Below are 20,349 nucleotides of genomic sequence, written 5' to 3' on the forward strand. Positions count from 1 at the left end.
ATACAATTCCAATTTAAATGCATATACACACACACATGCACACAAACACAGGAAATATAAAAGTGCTGATACTGAACTGGTGTAATTTACCTTTTGCTACCAAATCTGTCTAATAAGCATAGATTATTTTCACTAATAAAAATATTGTTTTAATTACTCTATTATTAATAAATATACTTCTAGACATATATAAAATGTATCTCAATGTATTTGATAGTTGATATCTCTGGAAAAATATGTTTGCATTTCAGTTACTACTTTCCTTGGCCTCACTTTCTTATAGTTTAAAACCTTAATTTACCTGCTGAGCCATTCCCACTCTTCTGGCAAATCTTCAAAAAATAGACATTATAATTCATACTAGGAGTAGGGGATGTAGGAACTAGATTAATCTAAATTAATCCTAAAATCTATTTCTAGAGAAAGGTGGCTATAGGCACCCACTCGCTCTCTCTTTGCAGAGCCTAGTGCACAGGCAGTGGTGGTTTTATCTGCTTTCTGACTTACTTCAGTTCACTAACAGGAAATGCCAACCCTGAGGCCAATCCATCTGACTGGTTCTCTAACCCCATCCCAACTCCTGGTAAAAGGCCCCTTTCCTCTGGGGTTAATTTCTGATCCCATCGACAACTGGAAGCAGGACTCAAAAATGAACAAAACCTTTTCCAAACCCCTCACCCTGGTACCATGGGAGGTTCCTGATGCCCTGCCCCACACCTCAAATACTAACCTTTGGAAAGAGACAGCAACCCAAATCAAGACCTATTATTTCTGGCTTACTCCCCAACCATCTCTCTCCATGAAGAAAATTCTATGATTCTAATACTTGAATCAATGTGAGTTTTTAAGCACAGTGGCATAATATGTGGTCCAATTGAAACTTAATGCGCTGAAAATTTAACCTCATAACACCTAGCCAGGGGAAAAAATATACATTGTACTTATAGCCCCCAAAGGAGTAATACTAATCCTTGTAAAGTACATTATTTCTGCTTTCTTAATTAAAATTATGCTACCATCTTTTAATATGGGTATTTTTAAGCAAGAAATGAAACATTTTATAAATATGCAAAAGGAACTTTCTGAAAACTTTACTGAGTAGATTTATAAGGATTTAAAGTATAAAAAATTTCTGATAGAGTTCACTGGCGTAAAGTCAAACCCATCAAGAAGTGTAACATGTATTCATCCTGCATTTGTTCATGTGTTATTAGAAAAGATACATCAAAAGTAAAGCACATCCTCCCATCATTATTATGAGCCAGTTCAAATTGTTCAAATAGTATTACAGGTTTTCAGTATAGCACTGAAGTAAAGATCAGGAGGTCTCAATGTAATTCCAACTCTACCATTTACTATCTACATAATCCTGGGTAATTTTCTTAATTTTCCAATGCTTCAGTTTTAACATCTATAAAATGGGAATATTAACAGAACAGTTTTCATAGACTTGTGAAAAACAAATTGAATTCATTTAAAGCATTCGTAATAGCATTTGAACATTTTAGCACACTATAAAAATAGCTACAATAGGAGCAAATGCTTAGAAAAGAGTCTCCAAGTTAACATTCACTAATATACATGGGTCAGAGGTGGGGCCTCTGAAGTCCACACCACCTGTTTCACATTTGCCCTCTAAAATCAGTGACACCAACTAGAACTATCAGCATGAAAAGTATAACGGATAGATTTGCTTTAAAATGGCATAATTTTGTAATCTAGTTTGTATTAACCTAAAACATGTTATCATGATGATATCAGCAATGGTTGATAAAAGGTTATTACCAACCATGTAAATGTCTGAGGAACAGACTAAGTGTGTAGGCCAACATTTCAAAAGAAAAGCACAAGTTACTTTCTCATTATAGAACAAATCCACATCCACTTTGTCATGTTGATTTACACCAGTTTCCTTATCTTATGTGTTTTTACTGATAACTAAAGGAACAAGTGTAGATTCCATTCATCTTATAAAATGTATTATCTTTCTGTTAACTTCAGCATGCCACAAAGTCAGAATGTCAGAAAGCAGTAGATACCTACCAAACATCTCAAACTCTTTAATAATTACTGTGACCTTACCTCTGTCAACAAGGTATGAAACGACCTTCCTTTCCTTTCACATCTAAGAAAGAGTAGGCTGAACTCCACCCTGTCAACAAAGACACAAAAACTGAATTGCTATTTGTGGCTTGAGAAAGGTTTATTATTATTTACCAGTTCAAATGCAGAATCATGGTAATACATAATGAAATTGTGGGCAGGGGGCGGGGCGGGCAAGTACAGTTCTTCCACTTTTTTTTTTTTTTTTTTTTTTTTTTGAGACTGAACCTCGCTCTGTTGCCCATGCTGGAAAGTACAGTGGCTTGATCTTGGCTCACTGAAAGCTCCGCCTCTTGGGTTCACACCATTCTCCTGCCTCAGCCTCCCAAGTGGCTGCGACTACAGGTGTCCGCCACCACGCCCGGCTAATTTTTGTATTTTTAGTAGAGATGGGGTTTCACCGTGTTAGCCAGGATGATCTCGATCTCCTGACCTCATGATCCGCCTGCCTTGGCCTCCCAAAGTGCTGGGATTACAGGCGTGAGCCACCGCACCCAGCCCCATTTGTTATTATTAATAGAAAAGATATACCAAAAATAAAGCACATCTCTCCATGATTGTTATGAACCAGTTCAAATTGTTGAAATGGTATTACAGGTTTTCATTATAGCACTATAGTAGAGATCAAGAACACCTCAAAGTTCCAACTTTTGGTGTAATTTTTAACAAAGTTCTAACTTTTTACAAACTTTTAACAAAGTTCTAATGTTTGAGCTCCTAGCTTATGAATAAGAGAAAATGTAATATTCCATATAATAGAATTACAGATACCATATGATGTTTCTCTGGTATCTTTCCAAAAAGAAGCAAATACTAAGTCTTACTAGACTTACAGTTTTGGGATGTTACTTAGTGCAAGGATTTTGATACTTAAATGCTAGCCACAGATTTTTTTTTTTTTTTTTTTTAAATAGTGTCTTGCTCTGTCTCCCAGACTGGACTGCAGTGGCACGATCCCGGCTCACTGCAAGCTCCGCCTCCCGTGTTCACACCATTCTCCTGCCTCAGCCTCCAGAGTAGCTGGAACTACAGAAGCCTGCTGTTACGCCCGGCTAATTTTTTATATTTTTAGTAGAGATGGGGTTTCACCATATTGGTCAGGCTGGTTTGAACTCCTGACCTCAAGTGATCCACCTGCCTCGGCCTCTCAAAGTGCTGGGATTACAGACAGGCGTGAGCCACTGCACCCGGCCAATAGCCACAGATTTTAAGAGAAAATACATAAACTAGAATTTGATCTATAACATTTTTCTAATCAAGTTTACTTACTAAAAAATAGAAACCAAAAGATAATCGGATTTCTATAGCCTTTTGTTGGTATTCACATCAGCAACACCCTCTTCTACTAAAATGTATAAAATCACAATTAGATTTTAATTAGATATAAAATATATTTTTCTATATTTACATATGCTCCATCATTTCCATATTTTCCAAAACATAAACAAAAGAGACACAAACTTAAAGGAGAAGACTGAAAGCAGTATGGCTGTGGTAGTCAATTTTTTTTTTTTTTTTTTGACACGGAGTCTCGCTCTGTCCCCCTGGCTGGAGGGCAGTGACGCGATCTCGGCTCACTGCAAGCTCTGCTTCCCGGGTTCCCGCCATTCTCCTGCCTCAGCCTCCCGAGTAGCTGGGACTACAAGCGTCCGCCACCACGCCCGGCTAATTTTTTGTATTTTTAGTAGAGACCCGGTTTCACCGTGGTCTCGATCTCCTGACCTTGTGATCCGCCTGCCTCGGCCTCCCAAAGTGCTGGGATTACAGGCGTGAGCCACCGCGCCCGGCTGGTAGTCAAATTAAGGTCAAAAATAAGACTACAGCAACACTTTTCATTCTAAAAATAGAATTACTATATGATCCAGCAATTCCACTGTTGGGTATATAAATCAAAAGAATTGAAAGCAGGATCTCAAAGAGATATTTGCACACCCATGTTCATTGCAGTATTATTCACAACAGTCAAAAGCTGAAAACAACCCAAATGTCCACTGAAAGATGGATGGATAAAATAAAATGTGGTATGTGTGTATATATATACACACACACACACACACATATACACACACACACGCATATATATATGAAATATTTCACCTTAAGAAGGAAATCCTGTGACATGCTACAAGTGACAGGATGAAACTTGAAGATATCATGCTAAGTATAATAAGCCAGTCACTACAAGACAAACACTCTGATTCCACTTACATGAGGTATCTAAAGTACTCAAACTCATACAAACAGAGAGAAGGTAGAATGGTGGCTACCAGGGACTTGAAGAAAAGAAAATGGGGCTTGTGGCTTAATCTAGAGTTTCAGGTCTGCAAGATGAAAAAGTTCTGGAAATCTGTTGCACAATAATGTGAACATACTTAACACAGCTGAACTGCACTTAAAAATGGTTAAGACAGTAAATTTTATGTTACATGTTTTTTACATTAATTTTTTAAACGCAATTAAGACATGTAACACACAGGAAGATAGAAGAAAGAATTCATGGTCGGGCCGGGCACGGCAGCTCATGCCTGTAATCCCAGCACTTTGGGAGGCCAAGGTGGGCGGATCACGAGGTCAGGAGATCGAGACCATCTTGGCCAACATAGTGAAACCCCATCTCTACTAAAGAAATACAAAATATGAGCTGGGCATGGTGGTGCACGCCTGTAGTCCCAGCTACTTGGGAGGCTGAGGCTGGGGAATCGCTTGAACTCAGGAGGCAGAAGTCGCAGTGAGCCAAGATCGCGCCACTGCACTCCAGCCTGGAGACAGAGCAAAACTCTGTCTCAAAAAAAAAAAAAAAATTAATAGCCGTGAAGTATGGATAAGATTTATCCAAGCAGAAACAGAGATGGAAAATCCTGGTACAAGATTCAATCCGCAAAAAGTCATCTCCAAACGATGAAGGAAAAAAGCAAAAATTCATGTAAACAACCACCTAATAGGTAACTCAGATAAAAATAGAAAGGCAGATTGAGGGTTGTTTAGTAAGGTGGTCAGTACCTAAGGGAGAGTATCCCAAGTGACAGAACAAGTTCTGACCATATGAACCAGAAGTAAGAGGAAGTAGTCAGAAACCTGTTAGAAATTTTGCTCAATGCTGACCCAGGAAGTCTGGCTTATGGCAAAATGGCACAGGCTCAAGCGATCCTCCCACCTTACCCTCCCAAGTAGCTGGGACTACAGGCACGCTCCACTGGCATCCAGCATTCTTCTTTGATAATAAAAATGTTAAATATCACAAAAAGCCAGCAGATTCATCAATTCTTATAAAAGATGAAGACAAAATTTCTAATTTCTCATCTGAGAAGTAAGGTTTAAAAATTCATACTTCTACTTTAATCAAAAGTTAGAATATCAAAATTTATATTTCAAACAAATACTTGTAATCATCACTAAACATGTGCTATTGATAGGGGCTTTTATACTCTATTGCTTCTGGGTTTACAAAATGATTTTGAAAAATATTTTTATATGTTTAGAGGGTATTTAAAACCAGTTTGGACTTGAAAGCTTTGTCTACAAATATTTACATTTATCTTTATTTAAATTATCATTTTTTTCTGAATTTCCAAGCCATATTCTAGGGCTTTGCCTTCAAAGCTAGAGAAGCTAAAAGATTTTAAAAGTGCCTTGTGAGGTCACAGAGAATGCCAGGGGGCCGGTAAGAGAAAGCAGACCTCACTGCCTGGATGTCAATTTTCTAGCTCCTAGGCACTCACTCACAAAAGCGCCACAGCTTAAAATGATTATAAAGATAGCATTAAGACAATTAAACAAATTACTTGGAATCAAGAGTACTTAAAACCTATTCCTAACCTGAGTAAAAGGTACAACCTTAGAAATTGAGGTAAATTACAGAAAAGTGTTACAACATGAGTAAGCATTCATTTGTTTTCCTTTTGCAATTTAAAATTTTTCAAGCATTCTAGAATCAAACCTCGGGGTATTTCAGCAATGCATACAAACTAAGGAAGGCCTTAAAGTATTTCAGTAATGTATCAACACTCAAAGTAGCTTGTGTATATAGGTAGTAAACTAAGTTGCTGAAAATTGTTTGACTATTTAGTATCCTTACTGGAGCAATCAAACCTTTTCTGTATGTGTTTACCTTGTATTATCTTTTTTTTTTTTTTTTTTTTTTTTGAGACAGAGTCTCGCTCTGCCGCCCAGGCTGGAGTGCAGTGGCGTGATCTTGGCTCACTGCAAGCTCCGCCTCCCGGGTTCATGCCATTCTCCTGCCTCAGCCTCCCGAGTAGCTGGGACTATAGGCGCCCGCCACCTCGCCCGGCTAGTTTTTTTGTATTTTTTAGTAGAGACGGGGTTTCACCGTGTCAGCCAGGATGGTCTCGATCTCCTGACCTCGTGATCCGCCCGTCTCGGCCTCCCAAAGTGCTGGGATTACAGGCTTGAGCCACCGCGCCCGGCCTGTATTATCTTTTAAAATAATGGAATATTGAAGATCTTATTCTCTAGTATGAAATTGTAAGTGAACAATATAACTAATTATTAAATTCTGGAGTCCAAAAAATTCTAAAGATTCTGATGTAAAATTAAGTTTTTTCTTTTCAAAACAAAAATTCATGGAATATGTGAGGGGAGGGGATAGAGATTTCCTTCCTTCTTAGAAAGGGTTTTTAAAGAATAACAAGAGTACTTCATAAATCAAGAAACATGACATTGACAAAATATTAACAATCTTGAAGGTGTAAAATACTTATATATAAAATTATGAAATGCATGTGAAGCCTTAAAATAGCAGAAAAGATTAGTAACAGTTCCATGTTCCAAACATGTCCATATTTTTACCATACCAAGACTAATATCTTACTTTACAAAGGAGGTACACATTAGCTTATCTAATCCTCATAATAAGCACACAGTACTTTACATATAGCACAATGCAGAGCAGCAAAGAAACAGGTCTTGTAGTCAGGCAGTCCTTGGGTATGAATTCTAGCTTTATGTTTACTGGCTGTGTGACCTTCAGCAAGCTGCTTAACTTCTCTAATCCCTGGTTTTCTCATCTGTAAAATTGCGATAATGCCTGCCTCCAATTTACTACATGAATTAAATAACAATGCACACAAAGCATTTAAACCAAGTATCTCTTACCCCCGCCCAAAAAATCATCATCATTTACAGATAAGTGTCTGTAATTCAATAAACAGAGTGCACTTGAGAACTTGGGATGCTCAGCTCCTCACCTAAGGCTATTTCCATAGCTCCATAATTGTTTAAGAGCCTACCAAAAGACACCTTCCAACGGTAATGTGGGAAACTCCAAAATCTGAGGTAGGGTAACCTTTATAACACTTTGCTTCCAGAGTGAAGTCAGAATCCAATGCAAGACGAAATGCTGGGCAATTATCAATTCATCGTGCTAATAGAGGCTAATTTTTGCTGAAGACTATCAAACCCACAGAGAATGTAAACCCATGACAACCAAAACTTTCAGGTTAAGTCTAACATACTCAAGAAAAGTCAAATTAAATGGTAGAACACTAAATCATTTCTTATTATTCCCAATTCTCCATTCTCTAAGGCATAATGAAATGAGCAAGAGGACTGAGGGAAATAAAAGCTAAGGATGCTACTAATCCAAAACTTGCGCTGATAACTTAAGAGTTGGCAGTTTCTATCATAGTAGTAATTCCATAACCATCACATGGAAAATAGCATAACCAAGTAAAGATGTTCTCTACCACAAGTGGTAAAACTCTCTCACTCTCTTCTCTCTTCTCTCTTCTCTCTTCTCTCTTCTCTCTCTCTTTCTTTCATTAAAACATTTCGAAAACTCTTGGCAGGAAGTAGAGAGAAAGGGAAGTCAATTCACTGAGAGCTCCACCAGTAAGACACTCCACAGACACAGTGATTAAGAGCTAGTGTATGACTATGAAGGTCTCTGAGAGCCAAAAACCTATTCTTCAAGAGTGCATTCCAAGTTTAGTGCAAGAAAATCATAAAAACAAGCCCAAATACGGCACTAAGTTCACACTGCAAGAACCCCTGTAACATGACTTTTATCCAAGTTTAAACGCAAAATTTAGCTAAGACTGATCAGAGTTTATAAAAATAGAATTTTAAAAGGCCACTTAGAACATGAAGCTAAATTTTCCTTAAAACCTAACTTTCTTTGCAACTTCTTCTCTAACATAACTTTGTAAATCTACTGACTACATAGCTTTTCAACCCTGCTACCCAGAAAGTTTGCTAAATATCCCTTGAAAGTACTATTAATAATGTATTCAGTCTAAAAGATATTTGTTATCCTGTACACAAGTATTCAAATATTGACCAGGCCTCAACTCAAGGGGGAAAGTGGTGCCTCTGTTCCTTACAACCATTTGGCTTTACATCTTTAGAAAAAATAAAGGCCAAACATACATAAAACATGAGCCATTTTATAAAAACTATTTTTTTAATGAAATGCTTACATGATCTCAGGGAAAATAACAAATTAAAATGTTATAGATTATAAAAAGTATGCATACTTAGAAACACAGTCACATTTTATTTTATAATGAGCAGGAGTATTTCAAATTCAAGTAGGTCTTTTGAACCCATTTAACACAGATAGAACATACCTCTAATTCAGTCAAACCTAAAAGAAGAAAAAGGAATATGATTTGGTTGAAGTATAGCCCATATGCAAAGCTGAATATTGAAGATACATGTTATCTGAATAGCATAAATATTTAGACAAAGTAGTTCAGATGAAAGAGCTGGCCATATACACTTAAAAGTCTACATTTGATCATTTAAGAGAACCCTCAAAGAAAAAAGAAAAAAGGTATTTCAGCATGTGATCTGGAAGAAATTTTAGCATCACAGGAAATATCTGACTTTCTTCTGGTGCTTAGTAAAATAAAGGAAAAAGGTTTAAAGAAAAAGAAGTGTAAAATTGTTTTCATACAATATATGAATGATGATTCTAGATTTAAAAACCTCATGGAAGTTTTATCTTTGACATTTCAGAAAGAGTAAAACAAAAGTCACAAATTATCTGGCAAGTAGAAATACAAATTATTATTCTTCCTTTAAAGCAGAGAGAGAGAGAGAGAGAGAGAGAGAGAGAGAGTGTGTGTGTGATAGTAAAATTTAATTCAAATAAATCGTGGAGTTTAATTTTAAAAAAGAGGTTCTAGAGAAATTTAAGATATAGTTTTCGACTGTTTAAGCCCTGTTCTCAGAGTACTCTAATGTTTAATTGTTGAATGAGGACTCCATGGAGACACACACTACCGTGCAAATAAGCAGTACCATAATAGAAATTAGCAGTTACAGAAGAAATTAAGCTACAGCATTCAAGCCTTCATGCTGTAGTCTACCAAACTGGGAATACTTGAGATGAAATATATGTTATAAAGTGATTAGGTGAACATAAATACTCATCCTCCTATGCAATACGTTTGATTAATAATAAGTCAAATTTGTTATGCTAAATTCAAACACTTATTTTCATGATCTAGGAATATTTTCACTGTGTTGTTGACAGCCTCAAGCACTAGCATTTGCCTTCCCTTTGCCTGGGATGGCCCTTCCCTCAGATCCAACTGTCCAATCCTGCTCATCCTTCAACACTGGAAACAAAGGACACTTATTGGTCCCTTCCAAGGAAATAGGATTTCATTTGGTCTCCCCACACCCAAATCCAATGACAGTGGGGAGTCCTCTTTTTTGCTAAATAAAAAAATAAGGTATCTGGGCATGGTGGCTCACGTCTGTAATCCCAGCACTTTGGGAGGCCGAGCTGGGTGGATCACTTGAGATCAGGAGTTTAAGACCAGCCTGTCAATATGGTGAAATCCTGTCCCTACTAAAAAAATACAAAAATTAGCTGGGTGGTAGTGGTGCACACCTGTAATCCCAGCTACCTGGGAGGCCGAGGCAGGAGAATCACTTGAGCCTGGGAGGCGGAGGTGGAGGTGAGCTAAGATCACCTCACTGCACTCCAGTCTGGGCAACTGAGTGACACCCTGTCTCAAAAGAAAAAAAAACGAAGAAATAAAGTTAGGTATGGTGGCTCACGCCTGTAATCCCAGCACTTTGGGAGGCTGAGGCAAGAGAATTGCTTGAACCCAAAACTTCAAGACTAGACTAGGCAACATGGTGAAACCCCATTTCTACTGAAAATACAAAAAAAAAATAGCAGGGCACGGGCATGGTGGCACACGCCTATAGTCCCAATGTACTTGGGAGGCTGAGGTAGGAGAACCACCTGGGGCCCAGGGGGCTGAGTGAGTTGTGACTGAACCACTGCATTCCAGCCTGGGTGGGTGATGGAAGTGAGACTCTGTCCCAAAAAAGAAAAAAAAAAGAAAGAAAAAGAAACTGTGATCTTAATACACAACTAAAAAACTAATCTTAATACAGTAATTACACAAGAATAAACATTTATTGGGCAATGTGTCAATCACATTTTGAAGGTTATGAAAATTTATGTTTTCCCAATGGTTCAAAGGCCAGTATTTTCAATTTTCTCCAGAAACTGTAAAAGTTCCATACATCCCAGAGAAACTCTAAAATGTTTTCTTTAGGTTAAATGAAGTAAAAAAAGAGAAGAAAACTCACAAAACAGAGAGGATCAAAATTAGAAACACAGGCAGGGAAACTAAGCTAAGGCTATTCCAAGGTGAAAACTGAGATGGTATTAACTGAGGCCCTAAGATGTAGGAGGAATAAAGAGAAGTGGAAGAACTCAGAATTAAAGATAGTAGATGTAGCAAGAATTAGTGATCTATTCCTAGATTTCTAGTTTAAGCATCTGTGTATCTGATGATATCAATGAGAAAGATGCCGCTTATCAGTAATAAATTAAAAGAACCCAGTTTGGTGAGATTGGAAATGAGCATAAAATTGGATATATTGAGTTTGAGGTGTCTATGGAACACATGAATATGTTGACCCCTTTTAATAAGGGTCAACACTTAAGGTGAAAGACTTGCTATATATGCATCCTCTGGAGGCATGCTTGAGAATGGGGTGTCCTACCCAGAGAAAAGTTAACCATGCTAGAATGAGAGACAGTGGTTTCTTGGAACCTTTAGAACGCAAATGTTTAAGAGGCAGATAAGAGCCAGTAAAAGACCCCACAGAAGGGAAAGTCACATAAATAAGAGAAGTGAAAAATGTTATTCACTTAACTAACATTATTGTGTGCTCAATATGGGGCCCTACGGCATACAGGAGATAGGCCAGGGCCTGAAACAAGTGTCCATGGATCTGACAAATTACTGGTCATTAATGATTTGGTGAAAGCATTTCCAGCTACAGACTACAGTGAAATAAACAATGAATGGGGCTAGGCACACTGGCTCACACCTGTAATCCCAGCACTTTGGGAGGCCGAGGTGGATAGATCATGAGGTCAGAAGATCAAGACCATCCTGGCGAACATGGTGAAACTCCATCTCTACTAAAATACGAAAATTAGCCAGGCATGGTGGTACATGCCTATAATCCCAGTTACTAGGGAGGCTGAGGCAGGAGAATAGCTTGAACGAGGGAGTCAGAGGTTGCAGTGAGCCGAGATCATGCCACTGCACTCCAGCCTGCTGACAGAGCATGACTCCAACTCAAAAACAAAAACACAAACAAAAACAAAAAAGCAATGAATTGGTGGTAAGGAACACAGACAGCCTTTTTCCAAAGGGAGTTACAGCAGCAGGTAGAGGTTGACACTGGACCAGGGAAGGATTTTGGATGGGAAAAGAGATGCTAAAGGAGGAGTACAGCAGGGACAAAAAGAGAAGAAAGAGAGGAGACAGATAATATGACTGGAAAAGAGTCTTGTTTCAGGGTGGAAGGGGGAAGATCCTTACATTGTGAAAGGAAGAAAGACAGTATCAATACATGGAAATACAAGTGGATGTTGACATGAGGCAGAAACTGGTGCACGTCTCCGATGACCTGTATTTCCTTGGTCAGAGAAGAGAAATGCTAATTCTCTGAAAAAGGATTGGAATATATTGATGGAGAGAGCTTGAGAAGATGGATGGTGACGTAACTCCTAAGTAGGAATGAGAAAGATAACAGATGAGATAAACAGAATTTTTACACAGCAACAATCAGCACCCAAAAGGCTAGGGACTATGAATTTACAGTGTCACCAATACACAAAGTTGTCAAACAATCTATGCATTCACCTCTATTCCAAAGGTTTAGGCATAAGCACAGACTTTATGATATGTACTTGCTTGCTTGTTTGTCTTGAAGGTTACTCAGTAAATAGTATATCCTAAAATCATGCTCAGCATCTGAAAACTCCTGACACAAATCAGAAAAAATCCACTTAACATATTTGATAAGAGTGTTATCCTATGCCACCATCACCTCCAAAAAAAAAAAAAAAAGTTTTTCAATGAGTCTGTTATGTAACGCATGTTGTTGTTCTTTCCTCTTAGCAAATAAAAACTGAAAATGAGCTTTCCATGCTAGAAATGTTGGATTTCACCCAGAGGCAATGGGAACCATTGAAGGATTTTTAAAGTAGAAAATGGCAGCTGGGCGCAGTGGCTCACGCCTGTAATCCCAGCACTTTGGGAGGCTGAGGCAGGTGGATCAGGAGGCCAGGAGTTCGAGACCAGCCTGGCCAACACAGTGAAACCCTGTCTCTACTAAAAACACAAAAAAAATTAGCCGGGGGTGGCGACGGGCACCTGTAATCTCAGCTACTTAGGAGGCTGAGGCAGGAGAATCACTTGAACCCGGGAGGTGGAGGTTGCAGTGAGCTGAAATGGCGCCACTGTACTCCAGTCCAGGTGACAGAGCGAAACTCTGTCTCAAAATTAAAAAAAAAAAAAACAGCATGAACAGGTTTGTGTTTAGAACTATGTTCTATATTCTTGTATTTAATAGATTAAAATATACATTTATTTTTTCTGAATTAATCTAAAATATATCCATAAAACTTGAAGATTATTTGGGAGGCTGAAGCGGGCAGATCACAAGGTCGGGAGTTCAAGACCAGCCTGGCCAACACAGTGTAACCCCATCTCTACTAAAAATACAAAATTAGTCAGGCATGGTGGCATGCACCTGTAGTCCCACCTACTCAGGAGGCTGAGGCAGGAGAATTGCTTGAATCCAGGATGCGGAGGTTGCAGTGAGCTGAGATCCCACCACAGCACTCCAGCCTGGGTGACAGAGCGAGACTCCATCTCAGAAAAAAAAAAAAAGAAAAACTTGAAGATTAGTAAAAACCTATATATCATTGCATTCAGATGTATCATTTCTAAATTATAAAGCAAACCTCCATTTAACCACTAAACTATTAAAATGTTTTTTCATGTGCAATGCAAAAATACATACTGTTAGCCCTCTGTATCTATGGGTTTTACCAACAACAGATTGAAATGTTTTTTTAAAGGGATGGCTGTGTCTGCGCTGAACATGTACACACTTTTTTTCCTTGTCATTATTCCCTAAACACTATAGTATAACTATTACAAAACATTTACATTGTATCGGGTATTAAAAGTTTTTATCTTAAGCTTGTGCCTGTTTTTCAACTGCAATGACCTAATATCACCAAGTTGAATCCCTAATCTACAGTCAAGAAATTCCAAGAAATTATCAACTTACATACAATTTGTTTTTTAATAAGGACTTGGCCCTTATGAAAAGAACTATTCATAAAAAAATACAGAACTACATGGCTTAGAAACAGCAGCTAACACACATTTCCTTCATATGGAATTCAGGTCACTCTAATATCCAAAATGACTTCCCAATCCTTCCTTGTTCTGCCTCCACCTTCCCCTCCTTAAAGAATCTTCTAAATACTATCCTAATGTCAACTTTCTAGTAATTGGAGTTTGGGTTTTTTTTAATCCTAATCTTTATCCTGACATCTCCCTCCTGCTACCACTACCTCCCACCCACCATGAAGACAATCTGAAACGGGAGAGGTTAAAATCCATTCTGGGGTTCTGGCACAGACGAAGGGGCTTCTGAAGACTGAATCCCAGTAATTATACTGGTCGAAGCTCAAGGCAGAGACCACTGTTTCTTTACAGCATATATCCCTTGATTTTTCCCACTCAAAATGCTGCTATCTGGAGATATAACCTAATAGACCACTTTTTGTTTTATAAATAATAGTATATCAACTAAAATGGATAATAAAGGAACAATTTAAATATTCATCATGTCTATTCGAACCTGTCTTCCATTACTTTTAACCCCAGATACTAGCTACCTGTGTCCTGAATGCTGTTCTGACTGACAACCACACATTATTGTGTAGTCATTTAATGAACTATAACTTCCAACAGGCAAGTATAAAATATCTACTGGCATTAGAAGATGTTGTGCTTATTCAGATATGGTTTCAGGAATGCACCACAGGAGCAACTCTGAAATGTGTAGATGAACCAAAAGATATCTGCCTCTTTCATTTGTATAATTAACACTATTTCTGAAATAAGTTTGAGTCTGGTTCCCATCACATACGATTCAAGTAAATAAAACGCAGCCACATTGCCGCCTAGAACTTAAGAAAAATCATATCATAAAATTGTATCCACAAGAAAAGTCCATTTTAAAATATATTACGTCAAAATGAAACATTAAAGGAAAATACACAACCTAAATTAGAAACCAAATAGCAACTGCAAACTAAATACAGAGGGCTATTTTCTTCACCTTTCACTTTGAACAGCCTGGTAGAAAAGAAAATCCTAGCACTGTTATTCACCACTCTGTTGCCAAGAGCAGTGTTCACTATCTCACTTTACCTCTGGTGGTGACTACCCTCGACTGATATACTCAAGAACCATATCGAGGCTGGTGAACTGGCTTGAAGTACTATTTCTATTAAACACAAACTTCCTTTTAACTTTTATTTTAGTTTCAGGGGTACACGTGCAGGTTTGTTCTACATATAAATTGTGTGTCATAGGGTTTGGTGTACATATTATTTCATTACCCAGGTAATAAGCATAGGTAGTTTTTTGACCTTCACACTCCTCCTGCCCTCCACCCTCAAGCAGGCCCCGGTGTCTATTGTTCCTTTCCTTATGTCCATGAGCATACAATTAAACACAAACCTTTGTTTTTTTGAGACGAGTCTCACTCTTGTTGCCCAGGCTGGAGTGTAGTGAAGCAATCTCGGCTCACTGCAACCTCTGCCTCCTAGTCAAGTGATTCTTCCGCCTCAGTCTCCCAAGTAGTTGGGATTACAGGCGCCCGCCACCATGCCAAGCTAATTTTCTTGTATTTTTATTGGAGATGGTGTTTCATCATGTTGGCCAGGCTGGTCTCAAACTCCTGACCTCAGGTGATCCACCTCCTTTGGCCTCCCAAAATGCTAGGATAACAGGCATGAGCCACAGTGCCTGGCCTAAATACAAACCTTTTAAACCGAAAATCTTTCATTAAGAAATATGTTTCCAAAATTTATATTTAAATTTGGGGCTGGGCGCAGTGGCTCATGCCTGTAATCCCAGCACTTTGGGAGGTGGAAGCAGGTAGGTCAGGAGTTCAAAACCAGCCTGGCCAACATGGTGAAACCCCGTCTCTACTAAAAATACAAAAAATTAGCCGGGCATGGTGGCGCATGCCTGTAGTGCCAGCTACTCAGGAGGCTGCGGCAGGAGAATCGCTTGAACCTGGGAGATGGAGATTGCAGTGAGCCAAGATCGTGCCACTGTACTCCAGCCTGGGTGACAGACCAAGACTCCATCTCAAAAAAACAGCAACAACAAAAAAAATAATTTGGAATCTCCCAAGTCACTGTGTCTTTTTTTTTTTTTTTTTTTTAAAGGCTTTTCAAAGTCAAAATTAGGTGTTGGTTGACAGGTACTGTGTGGCATACAGTAAGCACTATGTAATGTTAGCTGCTACTATTATTATTTCTACTGAAATCTATAGTTTCCTTACAACTAAAGTCAAATAAGCAGTAAATACAAATTATTCACCACCTGAATAAAACTCAGCCTTGGGATGATAATATTTCATTCAAAGTTCAGAAAATACACAATGTAAAACCATCTCTGATTACTTCCATTCTATTAATTAAATGCACAACTGAAACTGCAAATAGCATCAATCTATTCTGACCTACATCATATCATTGCAACATTTCTCTTTTGGAAAATGGCTTAGCTATAACCATAATTTTAAAATCAGCATGTGTTTATTGGGTAATCTCTTTTTTCTCAGTTCTATGATAAACAGTATCATAAAGCCTAATTTCTCTAACCTCAAGAAGTTTGCAATCTAGTTTGGTCATGTACGTTTTTTGTGTTCAGGGACCTTGTCTTTGTTCTGACTGTAAGGGAAGGATAACATAGGAGACTTGACCTGGATCTTCACTAATAGTTAGTATTTAGGTAGCTGAGCACAGTGTCTGAGCACAGGTATTCTAGAATCTTGCAGAGGATGGATAGAATACACCAAAGGAAGACTCCATTCTTGGCCAAATACAAACATCATACTGAGTCAGAAAATACTCTCTGATGAAACCGGTAATATCAAATTCTTACCAGCCTTCAAATACTTGACAATGAATGTAGATATGCACTACACGTTGTCCTAAGTACTTTACATGTATTATCACATTTAATCCTCGTAACAGCTCTGAGGGGTAAGCGAATGATATTATTACCCCAATTTTGCACATCAGAAAACTGAGACACAGAGGGATTAAATAACTCAGAGACACAGAGGGATTAAATAACTTACCCTCAGTCACCCAGCTAGCAAGCAGCAGAACTGCGATTTGAAGCCACCTTAGCAGCAGCATCCTTTATCTTAATCACAGCACTATACTGCCTATGACTCTCAAGACCCAGGCAAAAGAGAGATACATATATATGAAGGACTACAGAATAAAATGAAAGAAAATGGAATTGGATGGGTTCTTGTGAGAGAGAAAGACATATAAAAGCCGACTTTTACATGGACTTTGTCCAAGAACCGTTTGTAGGATGCACTGGCACCAGAAATGCCTATACAAGAAGACTCAGCTCCGCCAAGCTCCAAAACAGGTTTTAACACTATAAAACAGTATTTACTATACTATAATCTCAATGCTTATTGACAGGGGAAGCAAACTCCTACAAAAACTAAAAAAATGGAAGTTTAATATTTATAAATAGCAGACAATCTGAAAAAACGGAATATGCCTGGCTATAGAAACCAATAGTTACAAACAGGTTCAATCAAAGTACATAAATTGAATCCTTAGGCCTCAGTTTTTAAAAATTTTCTTGATGGATATTTAAGCAACCTTACTACATAAAAACTGCTTTCTAGATGTAGGAATAAAAAACTTAGTAAGAAGTAACCCTTATTATCAAGAAATGCCTTCTGTAAAATTACATATATATGATTCTCTAACATCTGATGACTACTTTGAAAACAGTATTTACTCAACATCTTACTTTTGTTTCTGGATTTCTAAGTGCTTCTAAATACTCAGTTTTTGCTCTTCAAGTTTGTAGCGTACACCATCCAATTTTCAGACCTACCTAAATCCTTTAGGACCAAAGGTTTTAACTTAATTTCCTCCCTAACCAAAGGGGAACCAAAGTTTTTCCCATTAGTGAAAGAATCTCTATATAAAATAAAATAACAGTCTCATTAATTTGTTAAATTCTTTCAACCTACAATCTCTCACATCATCTGTAGTAATTCCACACAGTTTAGGGGAGTGTTAAGGAATAATCTGTGAAGAGAGAACGGGGGCAGAAAATGTTGCTTCTCTTACTCCAGTAGGATAGTTTCACTGAGGAAGGAAAATTTCGAATCAAACCAACAAGTTTTAATAAGTCACTGATGAAAATCTCCAAAACGATGCTGATCACAATGCAAATCATTAACTGGGCTCCTGGAGACCCAGGAAGAGGAAGATTTTTTTTTTTATTGGATAAAATGAAAATATTTTACTTTTGAAATTTTAACCATGCCACCCTTTAGTCATTTATATGCAATTAAGTAATCTCCTCACAGTCTGAGCCAAAATATTACAAAAATACTTTGCTATTTTCATGGATTTCTCAAATATTAAATACTTCGTTATCACTGCGTATTAACTCTTTTTTTTAAGTCTTGTCAGAGAATATTTTAAGATTCATCATCTTTATGCCACCTGGTTTAAGATCTGGCCGGAAAACTGCCACCCTACACTGATCAAAGTGTTCAACAAATAAAAAACACAGGAGTTGACCATATAAGGATTCCAGTGCTTTCTATCTTTATTCTAAAAATACATATGCACAAGATCTTCTGAAATAATGTCTTAACTAGTAAATTAATGTGGGGGTTAGGGGAATACTATTTTCCCCTTATACACACTACAGTAAACAAAATAAAACTGGTTTATTGACTCCACTATTAAAAGCCTCCCTCGTGGGAAGGGTATTATGTGCTATAACCTACAGTTTAAGTCATGAAAAATTAAAAGATGGAAAGCGTTTTAAAATTTAGAAGACAGAAATTTTTTTCAATCTGTTAAAAAATAATTCTTTTTATAAAAAATTATTAACTAGAACATGCATTTCTTTCAACTTCACTTTACAACTTACAATGAATACTACCCATTCTAACACAAAGAGTGGCCTCTGGAAGCTCAATTCTCTCATCTCCCAATTTAATTGGCTCTAGACAGTCTGATGGGACAACAGTTCAAATTCTTCAAAAAAGGCAAGCATCTAAATCACTTCCAGATCTGCCTCGGACAGTCTAAAAGTCTTGCATTAATAAAATAATTATGGCAATTGTAAATTATGTTGACATGCTTACCTATTAACACAATTGCAAAAACAAAGGTAGTCATCTCTAAAGAAAAAGAGAAAATAGAACAATAATGTAAACAAAAATTATTTTGGACTTAATCTCATCTGTGAATAATTAGAAGAATTTAAGTTGATTTGGAAGGGGTGGAGAAAGACTGAGGAGATAGGATTACAGCGTCTTTCACTTTGATGTATTAAAAATGAAGTAGAAGTTACAAAGTTTAAACACACATACACATGCACACACCCATACCCTTCAGCCATCAACAGCAACTAACCTACCTGTCCCATTTTTCATCTGATTACAGTTAATACATATAAGAAGAGTTATATTCAGTTCTTTGATTAAAACAAAATGAAAACAACTATTTTCACTCTTCTTTAACTCAAGATAACTCTTTCCATTTTTTGGTCTATTTGAACTAATTTATAGTTCAAGAGAAACTAACTCATGTGTACCACTAAAAATTTGGTCAAAATATCTCTTGCCATATTTTAAAATAAATGCCTAATCCAAAATTCTGTAATAGAACAAAATTATGGTATGAATTCCATCAGAAGGATGGTTCCATTTTACATCTTCTAATGACTAAATTTTATAGCCAAATTTATTTTCCATATTTTTTACCTGCTATATATTTTTATAATAAAGGCATTGCATTTCCATTGAAATTCTCGTTGAGGAAAATTCAGGAGTTACATACAAGCATAAAACAATTCTATTCAGAGATCATTTTAAATTATTTGGTGTATTTACTTCCACTTTACATAAACATATGTTTTTCAAAAATACATATTTTTTTCATTAACATATTGTTTTCTAAACTGATATTTGAAGAACATTCTGGGAGATATTAGTATCTATTCCATTAAAAAAAAGTGTTCTATTGTTTAAAATAGGTTTAAGCAAATTTAACAAATGTCTTTTTGAGGACATCTCAGAACCTGTAATGAGCTAACACTTCTTATGCTTTTTCAAGTAATAATAAATGACCTGGGAAGTAAGTTATAATAAATCTGGGTAGCAAGCAGTTTCCAAAATTTATTTCCTAATTAATATATTTATTTTCCTTGTTCATCTGTTAGCTTCCAGCTTGGGAAATGTATAAAGTACATTATATTGAAAGGATATTCTTATATAAAATTTTTTTAAACCATGATTTTAAGGTCGTAAATTATTACATCTAAATATCTTATAGTTCACTAGATTCTTTCCAAATTCTGTTGTCATTTTATATAAATCTTATTATATGTGTGTAACTATGCACTAAGGATAAAGTGCTAACCTTCTACAGAAAATGGTACGAAACTGCCTAAATGGCTACACATTTCATGTAGCACCTTTTCACTGAACTTGCATCAAAAGTATGTTGTCATTTGTTTAAATATTTGTTAATATGGCACATTTTCTTACTTGTTAATTTATTTTAATTTGCATTTCTTTGCATAAGAGTAGGGCTGTATTTTTTTCATATTTTATCAGCCATCTGCATTTATCCTTCCTCAG

At 37.0% G+C, this 20,349-nt stretch overlaps 1 protein-coding gene across 1 annotated transcript in view; it reads right to left on the reverse strand.

Annotated features, from left to right (window-relative positions):
- The window catches only part of BMPR1B (bone morphogenetic protein receptor type 1B), a 400,498-nt gene that overhangs the window by 288,507 nt on the left and 91,642 nt on the right, over window positions 1-20,349 (reverse strand). The window contains exon 2 of the mRNA XM_025384633.1: window positions 2,083-2,152. The gene's annotated coding sequence lies outside the window, so the exon portion shown is untranslated. The remainder of the gene's footprint in view (window positions 1-2,082; window positions 2,153-20,349) is intronic.

This window comes from Theropithecus gelada, chromosome 5 (genome assembly GCF_003255815.1).
Source record: "Theropithecus gelada isolate Dixy chromosome 5, Tgel_1.0, whole genome shotgun sequence".
Taxonomy (NCBI): Eukaryota; Metazoa; Chordata; class Mammalia; order Primates; family Cercopithecidae; genus Theropithecus; species Theropithecus gelada.